The sequence below is a fragment of the Rhinolophus sinicus genome, chromosome X (genome assembly GCF_036562045.2).
Source record: "Rhinolophus sinicus isolate RSC01 chromosome X, ASM3656204v1, whole genome shotgun sequence".
Lineage (NCBI taxonomy): Eukaryota > Metazoa > Chordata > Mammalia > Chiroptera > Rhinolophidae > Rhinolophus > Rhinolophus sinicus.
Window position 1 is genome coordinate 70,271,987 of NC_133768.1, and position 18,215 is coordinate 70,290,201.

The 18,215-nt window shown below is 40.4% G+C and overlaps 1 protein-coding gene and 1 non-coding gene across 2 annotated transcripts in view; both read right to left on the reverse strand.

Moving 5' to 3' along the window:
* Positions 1-18,215, reverse strand: part of ESX1 (ESX homeobox 1) — a 141,489-nt gene that overhangs the window by 48,527 nt on the left and 74,747 nt on the right. The gene's annotated exons all lie outside the window — the stretch shown is intronic.
* LOC141569845 (U6 spliceosomal RNA) lies at positions 2,046-2,151 on the reverse strand. The gene has a single exon (XR_012493627.1). It is a non-coding gene; the product is annotated as a U6 spliceosomal RNA (small nuclear RNA).

Here is an 18,215-nt window from a genome sequence, read left to right on the forward strand (position 1 = left end):
CCAATGGAATAGAATTGAGAACCCAGAAATAAAACCACATAAATATGGACAGATAATTTTTGACAAAGAAGCTAAAACATACAATGGAGCAAAGACAGCCTCTTCAATAAATGGTGCTGGGAGAATTGGATAGCCACGTGCAAAAGAATGAAACTGGACTGCTATTTGTCACCATGTACCAAAGTTAATTCAAAATGGATCAAAGACTTAAGCATAAGACCTGACACAATAAACTGCATAGAAGAAAACATAGGTACTAAACTTATGGACCTTGGGTTCAAAGAGCATTTTATGAATTTGACTCCAAAGGCAATGGAAGTAAAAGCTAAAATAAACGAATGGGACTATATGAAACTTAAAAGCTTCTGCACAGCAAAAGAAACCATTGACAAAATAAAGAGGCCACCAACTGAATGGGAGAAGATTTTTGCAAACAGTGCCTCCGATAAGGGGCTAATATCCAGAATATACAAGGAACTCATGCAACTCAACAACAAAAAACAAACAACCCAATTGAAAAATGGGCAGAGGACTTGAAGAGACATTTCTCCAAAGAGGACATACAAATGGCAAATAGACATATGAAAAAAATGCTCAACATCACTAATCATCAGAGAAATGCAAATCAAAACCACAATGAGATATCACCTCACCCCAGTCAGAATGGCTATCATCAACAAGACAAATAGTAACAAATGTTGGAGAGGCTGTGGAGAAAAAGGAACCCTCATACACTGTTGGTGGGAATGCAGACTGGTGCAGCCGTTATGGAAGGCAGTGTGGAGGTTCCTCAAAAAATTACGAATAGAATTGCCATATGACCCAGCAATCCCTCTCCTGGGTATCTACCCAAAAAATCTGAAAACATTTAGAGATAAAGACACGTGTGCTGCAATGTTCATTGCAGCTTTGTTTATGGTGGCCAAGACATGGAAACAACCAAAATGTCCTTCGATAGATGAATGGATAAAGAAGTTGTGGTATATATACACAATGGAATACTATTCGGCAGTAAGAAAAGATGATATAGGAACATTTGTGACAACATGGATGGATGTTGAGAGTGTAATGCTGAGCGAAATAAGTCAGACAGAAAAAGCATAGAACCGTATGATTTCACTGATATGTGGTATATAAACCCAAAACAACAAAAGAACAAGACAAACAAATGAGAAACAGAAACTCATAGACTCAGACAATAGTTTAGTGGTTACCAGAGTGTAAGGGGGGTGGGGGTGGGAGATGAGGGTAAGGGGGATCAAATATATGGTGATGAAAGGAGAACTGACTCTGGGTGATGAACACACAGTGGGATTTATAGATAATGTAATACAGAATTGTACACCTGAAATCTATGTAATGTTGCTAAGAATTGTCACCCAAATAAATTTAAAAAATGTTAAAAAAAAGTGTATAGGTCTCTGATTTTAATGATGTTGAGCATCTTTTCATGTCTATTGACCATCTGTGTGTCCTCTTTGGAGAAATGTCTCTTTAGGTCCTCTGCCCATTTTTTCATTGGATTGTTTTTTCGTTGTTGAGTTGAGTTCCTTATATATTTTGGATATTAGCCCCTTATCAGAGGCATTGTTTGCAAATATCATCTCCCATTCGATTGGTTGACTCTTTATTTTCTTGATGTAGTACCTGCCTTCTGGCAGAGTTATCTGAGATTTACCCCCCTGGGATGTTTTGCATTGTTAGACTTAGCATGATCTTGATTAATAGTATTCTTTTTTTAAAAAATAGATTTATTGGCTTGACAATGGTTAGTAAAATTACATAGGTTTCAAGTGTACAATTCTAGAATGCATCATCTATATATCACATTGTGTGCTCTTTTCTGTTTTTATTTAACCTAAGTATATGTAAGAATTAATAGTGCAGTTTAATTAGTATTCATTCTGTACCTAGTAAAAACCAGGTGCTTCCCCAATGTGCTTCCTTAAATAAGAACAAATTTACTTTGAAGTTTCATGCTTGATCTTTAAGAAAATCTTGAGAATTTTGCATTTTACTCTATGATAGTTCTGTGTTTTTTTTTTTAAATTATGGAATGCTTCACAAATTTGTGTGTATCCCTTTGCAGGGACCATGCTAATCTTCTCTATATCGTTCCAATTTTAGTATATGTGCTGCCGAAGCGAGCACAGTTCTGGTTTGTCTTGATACACGAATAATTTTGTCCCTTCCCTTCTCTCTCTTTGAGTAAAATGAATGCTCCAGGGGGATTTTGTGGCTTCCTGCATCCCAAGTTCTCTTCCTCCCATTCTAGAAGCAGTTTTCTGCCCTTATTAAAACATCTCTCTTACACAGATGAGCCACCTAGAGTCCAGAAATGTCCTGAAACCGAGTCAGTGTCATAGACCTACCATATCAGAGGCAAGATTTGAACTCAGCTCTCCCAAGGATTGTTTCTAATGCATCATAGCCATTCATGTTCTGGGGACTTCCTTCTGGAGAAAGCATAAGATACAACCTCAGACTTCCATGAGCTTACAGGATAATTGAAGAGGTGAGGTATGGTAGATGAAAAGATAGCTACTGGTATAGGATCACGTACTTATATGTGGTCCAGCTAATCAGTGGGGCTGAAAAAAACTGTTTTAATTGTCACCATAAACTGTTTGGGAGAGACAGCCCCAATTTTCAGAAATCACTGTGAGATGAAGGAAAAATATGACCCGTGTATTGTTTGGTGAAGTATTTTGAGGTGGCAAAGCAGCCCTTCACTTCAGGCAGTTGGTTTTAAATGGCCCCTGTGCTGGAGCCCTTCCTCATGCTTAAGGCAGTACTATGTCACTGCTATTTTGATGGTGTTTCTTACCCTTGTCTCCTCCCAGGGCCAGGGCCTACCTCAGCACTTTTGGTTTCTCGATAGGCTCTTTGTGATCCAGAAAGACACCAGGTTAAAGGAAGCAAGTCCTCTACATCTCTATCTTGGATGCATTTACCTTGGTGCCTTACTTTTCTGCCAAGCCTGGCTGCCACCCTGGCGGACCGTTTGAGGGCCTTTGCAGAGCACTGCAGAAAGGTGGTGTAAGCAGCCCAGGCACAGGGTTTGGAGGAGCGAAGTGGGCATTTCCGGCCTCTCTCAGCCCTGGTCTTATTTGCTAAGCCTCTATGGCCCCTTTTGGTTTGACTGGGATGCTTGAGAAGCTATTTAGCTTTGACTGGCAAGGGCTTCTATTTCTGGATCTGAATAGGTTTAAATAGAGTCTAACAGGGCAGTTGCATTTTTTTCACTTTTTAGACCTATATTTTTCTTTTGCGGGTTAAAAAATTGCACATGAAAAAGCCCCAACTTCATTATGCTTTGGTCACAGCGGGGAATTTATAGCAAGGGCCCAGCTGTTTGCAGTGCATGCCAGAGTTTTTTGATCTAAACATAATTGAGCTCACATTTTTGAATTGGGACATAATATTCAGAGGAGCCCACTTAGGACTTTTCAGGTTTCCAGGCCAAGCAACCGGTTCTTGAATCTATTTTGGGCTGTTTTTCCCTCATACCTTTCCCTCTTCACCGTCAGAGCTCTTAGCTCCTTTCCTGGCTGTGCAAATCTCTTCCTGTGCACACACTGTTCTATCTTTTTGATGGAAAAATATCCCCACAATTTGACACCTTAACTCTTTTCTTTTTTAAGATTAAATTTTTTTATTTTTGTTTTTTTTTATTAGTTTCAGGTGTACAAAACAATGTAATAGTTAGACATTTATCATTTATACCCCTCACACAGTGATAACCCCCTGAACTCTTGCCTTCACTATTTCAAACGCCTTTCTGTTAGTTGTGCTTCCATATATTCAAACCATATCAAGTATAACTCTCATTTCTTGGACAGGACACCAGACATTGTGCTAAGGGCTTCATGTGTATTATCTCTTTTGATCCTCCCAAAATCATCTGAGGAATGCACTGTTATTGCTCCCATTTCACAGATGAGGTATCCGAGGCTTAAAGAGGTGAACTAAGTTTTCAAGATCATACAGTGTTGGAGTTGGGTTTCAAGTCCAGGTCGTTTGGTTCCAGGTCGTAGTTTAAACCCTGCTTCTGTACTGAACTGACCCCTGAAACTGCCTATGAAGTGCTAGGTTCTATGGGGGGAATGATAAGGGCAAAAAAGACATAGTCTTGCCCCCACAGAACCCCAGTTGGAGCTAGAGAAATCACTAAGCACATTGATGTGAACAGCCAGCACCTCACTTCTGTCAACCTTTGGTGTTCTTGTGAGGGTCACATGAAATGACATGTAAAAGCACTTGATTCAAGGTAGAGTGGTAGATGGATGCTGGTTATTGTTATTCCGCCAGTAACAGCCCAAACCTGAGCCGGTGACCTGTATGTCTGGGAGGACAGGTATAGGAGGGTGGCACAGTGCAAACGGTTAACCGTAGAAACATATGGAATCTCTTTTGAATGTGGAACTTCTTTTGCCACATCCTGGTTAGTCTGGCATTTCACACTTCCGGTTTGGCTGGGAAGATAATCCTGATCACGGCAAGCACCTACACAGCTCTTATTATGTAGCGGGCACTGTTTTAAGTGCTTTACAAACATTAACTCAATAATTTTATTTGAAGTTATGTGTTAGCATCGCAAACCTGGATTCCTCCCTCAGTACCCAATTCTCCATCAATAACAAAATCTTGTGGATTCTACTCCCTAAATATCTTTTATACCCATCCCCTCCTTTCCATCTGCACTGCCTTTGCCACTGTTTTAGTTCAGGTTTACATCATCTCTTCCCTGTGAGGGCTTCTTTTTGTTGTTGCCATTCTTGCTGTTTTAATTCTTAGTCTTCTGTTATTCTACACACTTAGTAGAGCCATTTCTCTTCTTTTAAACCTCTAATCCAGTTTAATCTTTAAGACTTGGCTTTCCACTGTTACTGATCAGATGGAAAGGGTTTATTAACATACAAGACAGAAGAATGCAGGTTGGAACTTTCAGTGTGCTGTGAATTATTTCCTCTGTGGTAGCCCAGCAGTGATTCCTGGGTTCCCTGTGCCTCTTCAAAGTCCTTTCCACCCAACGAGGCTCTGGGCTGCATTCAGCCCCCACCAGTGGGATCTGGAGCACTGGCAGTTTCTGTCCACATGTTAGCCTATCCCTGCTGCTCTGCAAAGGAGAGATGGGGCATGAGGAAATGATGCCTGCTCTGGGTGAAACTCGGCCTTTTCTCAAAAAGAGCCCAATGAGTAATGAATCAGGCCCTGAAATCCTGGAACACGAAACTCAATGCCACTGTCAGCTCCCCTCCACATCACAGTCATTTTAGGTTATGGCTCAGTCTAGGCCTGATTTCCCAAACCATCCAAATAGAGAGGGGAGAGAACTGTCCCCAACACCCAGAGTATAATACTGCCGAGGAAATTTATTTTCACGTTGATTTGGAACATAAATACTGTAAATATCCTCCACCCTCTTAGCCTTTTTTCCCCCCAGAGCTACACTTAATGTGCTAACTTTCTGGCTTGCCACTTTATCAAGTTGATAGAACTGTTTAATGAAACCCACAGAGATTGGACAATTTAGTCTGATGGTCAGTTGCAACCCTTGATATAAGTAATTTTCAGCAATACTGTATGCGTCAAATGTCCAACCTGCCAGTGGTTATCAATATCCATTATGCTTTTGGTTGGCTTGAACCATTAATAACCTGTCAGATTAAGCAATTAGGCTGTCTCTACTTGCCAGAGGAAATTGTTTTCCCCTAACTGATGATATTGGTTTTGTGGTTGTGCAGATAAGTACTTAGTCAAAATGTTTGGCGCATTCCTAGCTGGGGAGTGAGTCTTTTTGATAGATTAAGGAGCAAGAGCTGAAATTCAAGGAGCTGAGAGGAACCTGCAGACAGTCTCTGAGAAAATGTGATTCCAGTGCACTTTATAAAAGTAGCTGAATTATCACTGGTGCTGTCTAGTGAGGGATTTCATTTGCTGTGTCACCCAGGTGGGACCACATGTCTCCACGGAGCCCCAGTTAAGCTGGAGCATTCAAGTTTGATTAGAAGTGAATTATCTTGGATTCTTTAGCGTGTACATCAGAGGTACTCTTGGGGCTTTGCCATTTTATACAGTTTCAAAAGCAAGATGAAGAAGAGAAAAGAGAGGGGGAAAAAGTTCAACGGAAACCATTAACTCTTCTCCAAGCTGTTTGTTTTGGGTCTCTCCTGAATGTTTTGGTTTTGTGATTTTCCATTTCCATTTTCATGTAACAGTACAGGAGCACATGTTGTTTCCCACCTTGACGTCTTTGCACATCCTAGTCACCTAACCTGCTGTGCCCTCCCTTCCCCCTTCACCAGTTTACATACAACCATCAATTTGAAGACCTGGCTTGACAACCACTTCCAGGGAGACCTTCCAGAGTAACTCCACATATTCTGATCACGCATTTGCTCAAAGTCTTCTTATTCCTATGTCATCATTTCACATGTATTGTTGCATTGCTTTTATGATGTTTTTAAAAATTGAATTTTCTATTTTTATTTTTCCTAGTTACAAAAGTAATTTGAGTGCCACTTGGAAAGCAGAAAACATATTTAAGCACAAAGGAGAAAACCAAAAATCACCTAAAATCCAACTATCCAAAGGTAACCATTTGGTGTATATCATTCATTCAGTCATTTATTCAGCAAGGATTTAATGAGCAAGGATTTTTGGCTGTCTTGTAAGCTTTGGAAATATAATAATAAAATGGTCACTGTCCTAGTCCCCATGGAACTCAGAATGTAATGAGGATTTTTCCATCATCACAAATTAAATAACGCAGCTACATATTGTGTTACAGGCTATGAAGAAAAGGCACGATGTGCCAGGAGAGTGTATGGGAGGGGGGCCAATCTTGGTCTAGACATCAAGGAAGGCTTTCCGAAGGAAATGGCATTTGAGTTGAAATCTGAAAGATGATAAGGAAGGACTTAGGCCAAGGAGGTTTGAGTGATGGGTTAGTGAGGATGGGAGGGAAAGGTGAGATGGGAAGATGCTTTCAAGTTGAGGTGACAGCATGTGGGAAAAACAAAGGTCCAGTGACTACAGGGAATATGGATGTCCTAGGGCAGGGGTGGGCGAACTAGAATTGCCAGAGCATTTCCTAGTTTTGTAAATAAAGTTTTATCTGAAGACAGGGCACCCATTCATATACATATTGTCTATGGTTGCTTTTCTACTACAACTGCAGAAGTGAATAGTTCTGACAGACACCATATGGCCCCCTTGTAAAGCCTAAAATATTTATGATCTTTCCTTTTACAGAAAAAGTTTGCTGACTCCTATTCTGGGACTTAAAAGAAGGCTAAGGTGACAGGAAAGCAGGAATGTGGAGGTGATGAGGCTGAATCTAAGGCAAGGACCAGACAAACTGTGCAGCGTTAATGGTTTTAAACTTCATTCTAAGAACAATGGAAAAGCACTGAATGATTTAAGCAAGGGCTTGAAAAGGCCCATTCCTTCCAATACATACTGGTTGTAAATCTTTTTTTTGCTTTTTAAAAATTAGTTTCAGGTGTACAGAAAAACATAATGATTAGACATTTACACCCCTCACAAAGTGATACCCCGCCAAGTCTACTACCCATCTGACACCGTACATAGCTATTACAATACCATTGACTACATTCCCTATGCTGTAATTTACCGCCTGTGAATCTCTCTCTCTCTCTCTCTCTGTATAAATCTTTTGTTTTAATTTGGCAGTTCATCATTTATATTTTCTTTTTTTTCTTTTTTTTATTTTTTATTAAATTTATTGGGGTGAGAATTGTTAGTAAAATTACATAGATTTCAGGTGTACAATTCTGTATTACATCATCTATAAATCCCATTGTGTGTTCATCACCCAGAGTCAGTTCTCCTTCCATCACCATATATTCGATCCCCCTTACCCTCATCTCCCCCCCCCCCACCCCCCGCCCCTGTTACCCTCTGGCAACCACTAAACTATTGTCTGTGTCTATGAGTTTCTGTTTCTCATTTGTTTGTCTTGTTCTTTTGTTGTTTTTGGTTTATATACCACATATCAGTGAAATCACATGGTTCTCTGCTTTTTCTGTCTGACTTGTTTTGCTCAGCATTACTCTCTCAAGATCCATCCATGTTGTCACAAATGTTCCTATATCATCTTTTCTTACTCGCGAATAGTATTCCATTGTGTATATATACCACAACTTCTTTATCCATTCATCTATCGAAGGACATTTTGGTTGTTTCCATGTCTTGGCCACCGTAAACAAAGCTGCAATGAACATTGGAGCACACGTGTCTTTATCTCTAAATGTTTTCAGATTTTTGGCGTAGATACCCAGGAGAGGGATTGCTGGGTCATATGGCAATTCTATTCGTAATTTTTGAGGAACCTCCACACTGCCTTCCATAACGGCTGCACCAGTCTGCATTCCCACCAACAGTGTATGAGGGTTCCTTTTTCTCCACAGCCTCTCCAACATTTGTTACTATTTGTCTTGTTGATGATAGCCATTCTGACTGGGGTGAGGTGATATCTCATTGTGGTTTTGATTTGCATTTCTCTGATGATTAGTGATGTTGAGCATTTTTCATATGTCTATTTGCCATTTGTATGTCCTCTTTGGAGAAATGTCTCTTCAAGTCCTCTGCCCATTTTTCAATTGGGTTGTTTGTTTTTTTGTTGTTGAATTGCATGAGTTCCTTGTATATTCTGGATACTAGCCCCTTATCGGAGGCACTGTTTGCAACAATCTTCTCCCATTCAGTTGGTGGCCTCTTTATTTTGTCAATGGTTTCTTTTGCTGTGCAGAGCTTTTAAGTTTCATATAGTCCCATTCGTTTATTTTAGCTTTTACTTCCATTGCCTTTGGAGTCAAGTTCATAAAATGCTCTTTGAACCCAAGGTCCATAAGTTTAGTACCTATGTTTTCTTCTATGCAGTTTATTGTGTCAGGTCTTATGCTTCAGTCTTTGATCCATTTTGAATTAACTTTGGTACATGGTGACAAATAGCAGTCCAGTTTCATTCTTTTGCACGTGGCTATCCAATTCTCCCAGCACCATTTATTGAAGAGGCTGTCTTTGCTCCATTGTATGTTTTTAGCTTCTTTGTCAAAAATTATCTGTCCATATTTATGTGGTTTTATTTCTGGGTTCTCAATTCTATTCCATTGGTCTATGTGTCTGTTTTTCTGCCAATACCATGCTGTTTTGATTATTGTAGCCCTGTAGTACAAGCCAAAGTCAGGAAGTGTGATACCTCCATTATTGTTCTTTTTCTTAAGATTGCTTTGGCTATTCGGGGTCTTTTGTGGTTCCAAACAAATCTGATGATTTTTTGTTCTATTTCTTTAAAATATGCCATTGGGATTTTGATGGGGATTGCATTGAATCTGTATATTGCTTTGGGTAATATGGCCATTTTAACTATGTTGATTCTTCCAATCCATGAGCACGGAATGTCTTTCCATTTCTTTGTGTCTTCTTCAATTTCTTTCAAAAATGTCTTATAGTTTTCAGCATATAGGTCTTTCACATCCTTGGTTAAGTTTATTCCTAGGTATTTTATTCTTTTTGCTGCAATTGCAAAAGGAATTGTTTTTTGTATTTCTTTTTCTGAGATTTCATTGTTAGTATATAGGAAGGCAATGGACTTTTGTGCGTTGATTTTGTAGCCAGCAACTTTACTGTATTCGTTGATTGTTTCTAATAGCTTTTTGGTGGAGTCTTTAGGGTTTTCTATATATAGCATCATGTCATCTGCATGAGTGATAATTTAACTTCTTCATTCCCAATTTGGATGCCTTTTATTTCTTTCTCTTGCCTGATTGCTCTGGCAAGGACTTCCAACACTATGTTGAAAAGCAGAGGTGATAGGGGACAGCCCTGTCGTGTTCCTGAACGTAGAGCAAAGGGCTTCAGTTTTCACCATTAATTATGAGATTAGCAGAGGGCTTGTCATATATGGCCTTTATTATGTTAAGGTATTTTCCTTCTATACCTATTTTATTAAGTGTTTTAATCATAAATGGATGTTGTATCTTGTCAAATGCTTTTTCTGCATCAATTGATATAATCATATGATTTTTGTCCTTTATTTTGTTTATGTGATGTATCACATTGATGAATTTGCGGATGTTGAACCACCCTTGTGCCCCGGGGATGAACCCCACTTGGTCGTGATGAATAATTTTTTTAATGTATTGTTGTATTCGATTTGCTAGAATTTTATTTAGGATTTTTGCATCGGTATTCACCAGAGATATTGGTCTGTAGTTTTCTTTTTTGTGTTGTCCTTACAAGGTTTTGGTATCAGGGTAATGTTGGCCTCATAAAATGAGTTAGGGAGTACTGTCTCTTCTTCAATTTTTTGGAAGAGTTTGAGCAGGATTGGTATTAGATCCTCTTTGAAGGGTTGGTAGAATTCACTAGTGAAGCCATCTGGTCCCGGACTTTTGCTTTTGGGAAGGTTTTGGATGACTGATTCAATTTCGTTACTGGTGATCGGTCTGTTTAGATTTTCCAGTTCTTCATGGTTCAGCCTTGGAAGGCTATATGTTTCTAAGAACTTGTCCATTTCTTCTAGGTTGTTGAATTTGGTGGCATATAGTCCTTCATAGTATTCTTGGATGATCCTTTGTATTTCTGTGGTGTCCGTGATAACTTCCCTTCTTACGTTTCTGATTTTGTTAATCAGTGTCTTCTCTCTTGTTATCTTAGTAAGTCTAGCCAAGGGTTTGTCAATTTTGTTAATCTTTTCAAAGAACCAGCTCTTTGTCACATTAAATTTTTCTATTGTCTTTTTGTTCTCTATTTCATTTAGTTCTGCTCCAATTTTTGTTATTTCCTTTCTTCTGCTGACCTTGGGTTTTACTTGTTCTTCTTTTTCTAGTTCTTTAAGGTGTAACATGAGGTTATTTATTTGGGAGTTTTCTTGTTTCTTGAGATAGGCCTGTAATGAGATAAATTTCCCTCTTAAAACTGCTTTCGCTGCATCCCAAAAATTTTGGTAGGATGTATTTTCATTGTCATTTGTTTCTATGTATCTTTTGATCTCTCTAATTTCTTCTTTGACCCAGTCCTTCTTTAAAAGTATGTTGTTTAATCTCCATGTATTTGTGTTTTTCCTGCTTTCTTTTTACAGTTGATATCCAATTTCAAAGCCTTGTGATCAGAGAATATGCATGGTATGATTTCAATCTTCTTAAATTTGTTGAGACTGATTTTATGTCCCAATATATGGTCTATCCTTGAGAATGTTCCATGTACACTAGAAAAGAATGTATAGTCTGATGTTTTAGGATGAAGTGCTCTATAAATGTCAATTATGTCCATTTCATCTAATGTGTCATTTAGGGCTACTATTTCGTTATTTATTTTCTGTTTGGATGATCTATCCATAGCTGTCAATGATGTATTTAAGTCCCCTAGTATAATTGTGTTTTGGTCAATTTCTCCCTTTAGTTCTGTTAGTAGTTGCTTGGTGTATTTCGGTGCTCCCTGATTGGGGGCATAAATATTGATGACTGTTATGTCTTCTTGTTGTACAGTCCCTTCACCATTATGAAATGTCCATCTTTGTCTCTTGTTATCTTTTTCACCTTGAAGTCTGTTTCATCTGATATCATTATGGCTACACCTGATTTTCTCTGGGTACCATTTGCTTGGAGTGTCAATTTCCACCCTTTCACTTTGAGTCTATGCTTATCCTCTTAGCTGAGATGTGTCTCTTGGAGACAGCATATGGTTGGGTTTAGTTTTTTGATCCAATCTGCTACTCTGTGCCTTTTTATTGGTGAGTTCAGTCCATTTACATTTAGGGTGATTATTGATATGTGAGGATTTCCTGTCATTCTATCTTTAGTTTTCTGGTAAGGCTGTGTCTCCATTGTTTCTTTGCCTTTTTGTTGTTGTCTATTATTTCTGTGTGGTGGTATTCTATGATGTTTCCTCTGTTTCTTCTTTTATTTCAGTATATATTTCAGTTCTGGATTTTTTTGAGTGGTTACCCTTAAGTTTATGTAAAAGAAAGTTTGATATTTAGAGTATTCCATTTTCTTCAGCACGCTTACTTTCTCCATTCCCATATTCCGTTCAGGCCTTTACTCTCCCCTTTTTGAGTTTTGGTTGCCACAAATTGTCCCTGTTGATGGTGGTCGAATAGCCTCCTTTAGTATTTCTTGTAGTGCAGGTCGTGTATTAGAAAATTCCTCAGCTTCTGTATGTCTGGAAAGGTCTTTATTCCTCCTTCATATCTAAAGGATATCTTTGCTGGATATATTATTCTTGGCTCATGATTTCTCTCTTTCAATAGTTTGAATATTTGGTTCCACTCCTCCTGGCTTGTAGAGTTTCTGCTGAAAAATCTGATGATAATCTAATGGGCTTTCCTTTGTAAGTTACCGCCTTCTTTTCCCTGGCTGCCTTGAGGATTCTTTTCTTTGTCGTTGACTTTAGACAGCTTCAATACAATGTGCCTTGGAGAAGGCCTGTTGGGATTGAGGTAACTAGGTGTTCTATTTGCTTCTTGGATTCGAGGGTCCAGTTCTGTCCACAAATTTGGGAAGTTCTCATCGACAATTTGTTTGAATATATTCTCTGTTCCCTTCTCTCTTTCTTCTCCTTCTGGTATGCCCATTATTCTTATATTGCTCTTTCTGATGGAGTCAGAAAGTTCTTGTAGAGTTCTTTCATTTCTTTTAAGTCTCAAGTCTCTTTCTTCTTCCATCTGTGTCATTTCCAGGTTTCTATCTTCGATGTCACTGATTCTTTCCTCCATCTGGTCAACTCTACTACCTAAGCTGGTTATTTCATTCTTAATTTCTTCTATTGAGTTCTTAATCTCCAGAAATTCTATTTGGTTCTTTTTAAAATTTCAATCTCTTTCGTAAAATGCTCATGCTGTTCTTTGATTGAGTTTCTGAGTTCATTTAACTGCCTATCTGTGTTTTCTTGTATCTCGTTGAGTTTTTTCAGAACTGCAATCTTAAATTCTCTGTCATTTAAGTCACATGTTTCTGTATCTTTAAGTGCCTTTTCTGGAGATTTTTCACTTTCTTTCTGAGCTATCTTGTTTCCTTGGTTATTCATGGCGATTACTGGTTTACTATTTCTCTTCCTAGACATCTACATGAGTGGCTTCTGCAACAGGTTGGTAGGAAGCAGTTTTTCTTTTGTTTTCCAGTACTTGTTGGTAGAATGTTTTATTTTTTCTCCAACTGCAGCTTAGTTTTCTTCTCCCACTCGGTAGTGCTATATTTTCTCTGCACTATTCCAGGTTTTCACACAATGGGGGGATTCCCTGGGAGACGGGGTTCTCCTCTGTTAATAGTTTGTCTAGGTCACAGGGCGCAGTGTCCTGGTGGGTATACGGAGAGCTTTGATGTTCCAAAGCTCTTCCAGCTCCAGATTCAGAGCCTGTACATTTCAGCAGTTCTGTTTACTCCTGCAGGGATCCGCCCAGATAGGTGGGGCCAGAGGCAGGGTGAGTTGTGAGAGGTGGCCCAGAGCAATGGCCGTGACCACCACCACAGCCGGTCCTACTTCCACAGCTCCCTCCCCTTTGCGGGAACTAGTTGGGCTGCGAATTTGTGTCTGCGGTCCACAGTTCTCAAAACAGCAAATTTTCTGTTGTTTTGATCTGACATTGCTACTGTTCTGTTTCTACCACCGGGCAGGTGGGGGCGGGGCGAGCTCTGGGAGGGGAGGGAGGGGGCGGCTAGTCTCAGTGCCTAAGGCTCCGTTCTCTGCTCGGCAGTGAGGGCTTAAACCACCGTTTTCAGCCTTTTTCCCTCAGTCTTTTCTCCTAGGTCTCTGCCGTGAGCATTGGGTTCAGCCGTGTTATATGCTGGCCCCTCAGCCCTGTGGGCCATAAGCGGAGCCCTAGCAGTCTGAGTTCTTCCCTTTCCCGCAGCTGCAGTAGTTCCTGGAAGCAGCGAGCTCGGAGCACTGAGCTAGGTCTGCGTCCTGCGCCCGCGTGGCTCTGTCTCCACACTTCTCCCTTTCCTCCTTCCCCTGCTCGCTCGATTCTCCCACCTGTAGGTGATTTCAGTAGTGGGCCTCTTCGTCTTGCCTGTCTGCTGTGCAGGGAGTCCTTTGTGGAGTTTTTGTTGTTCGATTCGTTGTAAATTCCAGGGGAGCTTTACAGAGGCTCAGTTCACGACACCATTTTTCCTCCCCCTGAAATAATCTTAAGACAAAAATTAATTTATAACCTTAAAACAAAAGAAAGTAATTTGTAGAAATGTTCTACTGTGACCATTACAAGCTGGAAACAACTAAATAGTCAGCAAGAAATGAGTGGCTACATAAAACCTTACATGTCAATGAGATGGAATGACCTGTGGCCATTCAAGATGACAAATATGGGGACTATATTGATATATGGGCATATGTATTTGAAGTAATATTAAATGAAAAAGGCGAAATAAAAAATAGGTACATACTTATAAAATGTGACAATATATGGCTACTTATGACACTAATGGGAATATAATTTGGATTGGTATCTGTAGCTAAATGTTATTAGGGGCTTTGGGATAGACTATTTAAAATCATAATTAAAAAATAATAAATTAAAAACCACATTTTTTTTCAGGTACAAGGGAATTGCCTCCTTGGTAGTTACTATTGTACTTTGGGCCTAGGAAGGGGTCTTAAGGATATCTCTGGGTGGCCTAGTAGGGGATCTGTTCTTTGCCATTTTCTCATGAACGTTTATAGATCTTCTCTGTATTTAGGTAGTGAATATTGGGCTTCCATTTGGAAAGGATCCAGTTCAGCATCTTGTCATCATCAGCTGGGAATGAAGAGGCTAATTTAGTGGGAAGCTTGGCAAGAATGGCGGGGGAAAAGCAAAGGTAACAGAAGTGGCTCCGAGGGGAACTGTGCAATTAGAAATGAAGTCCAAACTGAGGCATGGCAAATCCTATCCAGGTCTGGCAGCTGTGGGGAATATGATCCAGAAGTGTCATATTCTTCCTATGATAGAAGTGCAGGGCAGATATAGCAAAACCTTGGAGGGAGACCAGGTAAATCCAGGGGACTTTGTTAGACTGGGGAGTAGTGGACCAGGGCCTGGCCTATGGGTAGTAGTGCTGATAGCAAGTGAGTCAGGTAGCTGGAACCCAAAAATTGACTGGAATACAGGGCAAGACTTTCCCCACCGCTGGGCATCAAATATCTAAGGAGATTGGAGATGCCCTGAGTGCTCAACAGAAATGGGCAGAAAGGGGCCAGAGAAAGCCTTGTCCTCTCTTCCAAAGGTGTTGACGGCTATATTGGTTTTAATGATATCTGCTCAGATTCTTTGATATTCCTACCTTCAAGAGGTGGAGCCTAGTTTCCTTCCCCTTGAATGTGGGCTAGTCTTAGTGACTTGCTTCTAATGAGCAGAAATGACGAAATATCAATTCCAAGATTAGGTTATCAAAATATTGTGGCTTTGATTCTGGGAACTCTCCCAGACCACTCTCTGTAGGGGATTCCAGCTGTCATGTGATGTGACTAGACGTATGGAGGGGCCCCTATAGGGAGGAACTGAAGCCTCCTTCCAGAAGCCACACGTGTGAGCTCCTTCAGGCCCCTCAGATGACTGTAGAGTTGTACTACAGCTGCAGTATACTGTGAAACCCTGAGCCAGAACCATCCGGCTAAGCTGCTCCAGGATTCCTGACCCTCAGAAACTGTGATATGCTTATTGTTTAAGCTGTGAAGAGTGTGGATAATTTGTTATGCCGCAGTAGATAATTATCAATACAATGGTGACCTAGAGCCTGATTATATTGTGAAACTATCTGACACCTTGGCCTAGTGCTGGGGAACAGCCAAGAAGGGGTGGAGCAGTTCACAGGTAGTTGAATGCTGATTCCAAACGTCTGGGATGGGGCTGAGATGTGGCAGTCACTGACAATCCTGGGTGGTAAGTGGTCAATGAAATATTGTTCTGTGTATATATATTGATGAGAGGTGGCCTTTTTTCTTATCTGTGTGGAAAATGGTGCAGGAAACACCTCATGTGATTGTTCCCACAGTACCAGGGCCAGTAACTCCAAAGTGTAGTGCATGATGATCAGAGCCAAGTGAGGAACTGTGGTTAGGGCTGGAGTAAAAGAGGGAGAGTGCCATTGAGCCAAAAAGGCAAGTCCACAACAGATTGTTAAATGAGGGAGCCTAAGAAAGTATAACCTGGAGGCAAAGTTGAGCTAAAGGACCAGGAACCCTAGTGTGAGGGACAGAGTGGCCCAGCAAGAGGTGGGGTGGATTGGCCTGGATTCCTTCCACAGATGTAGGGCTGATAGCACATGCAGAGGCACTCACCAGGAGCAAGGCTCTTACATTTCTCACTCAAGCTTATGAGGTAGACCCACTTGGGCCAACACAGGTTGGGAACTGGGACTTGGCTCTTCTTTCAATGACTTGAAGAGAGTTGGGAGTGGTTGAGTCTGGGTTAACAACCCATTTCTGTTTCTTCCTTCCTCTTGAAATAGTGTTCATTCACTGGGCATAGGAGTAGTGAGGATCTATAATAAGGTCTCCATTGGTTACATCATTTCCTGCAACATTAGAAATATGTCACGTGCAGCTGGGCTGGCCTTGGCTCTGGCCGCTGTTGAGGCTCTGATGGTCCTTCCTGAGAAGCTTGCATCTGGATATGTTGAGTATCTCTAGAGGACCTAGCAGCTGGTGCTAAAATACGTGTTCAAGTGTCTGCTAATTTTATTGAATGAATGCTGCCAGGCTCTCTCAGCAGAATGGCATTTCAGAACTTTCAGCCGCCATAAATCATTGACCTCAAGAGCCTCAGGGTTCAGCACCCAATCCATCAGGCTAGTCAGGCACTTGAGGCACTTTAAGACTTTGAACAGAAATAGACCCAAAGACATGCTGTCCCCAAAGCCATTTCATTCCAGAATGATTAAATGTCTGTGCCCCAGAGGTTTTCTATGATAGTTTAGAAAACTGGCACAAATATACCCAAACAAAATATTTGTTTTGCGTGTGTATTCAGGCAGCCAAATTTTGATGAAGATGAATTTGTGCCATTGAAACTTTCTGGGGGTATCTTTCAGATGCAAACTCTTTGTCTTAGTCTTATCTGAGTTGTCATTTGGGCATTAAATCTGCCCATCCCCAGGAGGGATTGGGAGCTCTGAGGTCAAAAGCCCATATTTGAAAATAACTGTACTTTGTGTTTTAGTTGAATTTGCCAGCAAGGAGATGCAGAGCAAACTAGGAGAGGTGAGCCAGTTGGCACCTTTAGCTCATCTGGCTCTTGGTTCTGTTCCTAGCGAAGCTCCTCAGGGACATTTTCTGCTATAAAACAACCCCATGTTCCTTCTGGTACAATTGAACAATGCAGCCAACCTCTGAAATGAAAATTATTTTGTAAGTTGCCTCTAATGTTAAAGTTCAATTAAATATATGGGCTAAGTGGATTGGCAGAGTCAGCTTATCAGCTTATATGGCATGGCAAAGATGACTAATCAAGAAATTAATGTTCCTCATCACTATGGAGTTGTCACTGGGATTATATTTCTGAGCTCCCTTTGCATCTAGGTGGTGCCATGCGACTAATACTTGCTGATGGAATGTGAGAAGTGATTCATGTCAGTTTTAGAAGCAGGTGTTCATTCTACACCCTCTTTCCATTTCTTGATGCAGACAATCACAGTGATCTTGGAATTAAGTGTGTTGAAGATGGAAGGGCCACAAGATATAAGGAGCCTGGGTCCCTATAATTCCACCTGAAAAGTCACCTGCTGACTAGGGACATACACACTGGACTGTTAGGTGAGCGAGAAGTACATTTCTATTGTATTAAGCCACTAAGTTTATTTGTTACAATAGCTAGCATTACCCCAACCAGCATGCATATAATTTTGAGATTCTTAAGTAAAATGCGTATTGTAGGGTTATGATTAGATAAGCTATATCTTTGGCTAAAATGACTTTTCTAACTGAATGGCAACAAGATGTATACAACTTCATCCTGACTATATAACTGCTACCTCCTCATCCTAGTTAATTCATTAATTCCACAAAAATGTATTGAGACTTTACAATGTGTCTGGTACCACACTAGGTAGGCACTGGGGATACAATAATGATTCAAACAGACATGGTCCCTACTCTCATGAACCTTAAAGTATACAGAGGAGAGATGATGAATTCCTGAACTAAGGCAATGGAAGGGAGGCTGGAGAAGAGGGGTGGATTAGAAAAGTGATTCTCAAAGCTTGATCCTTGGG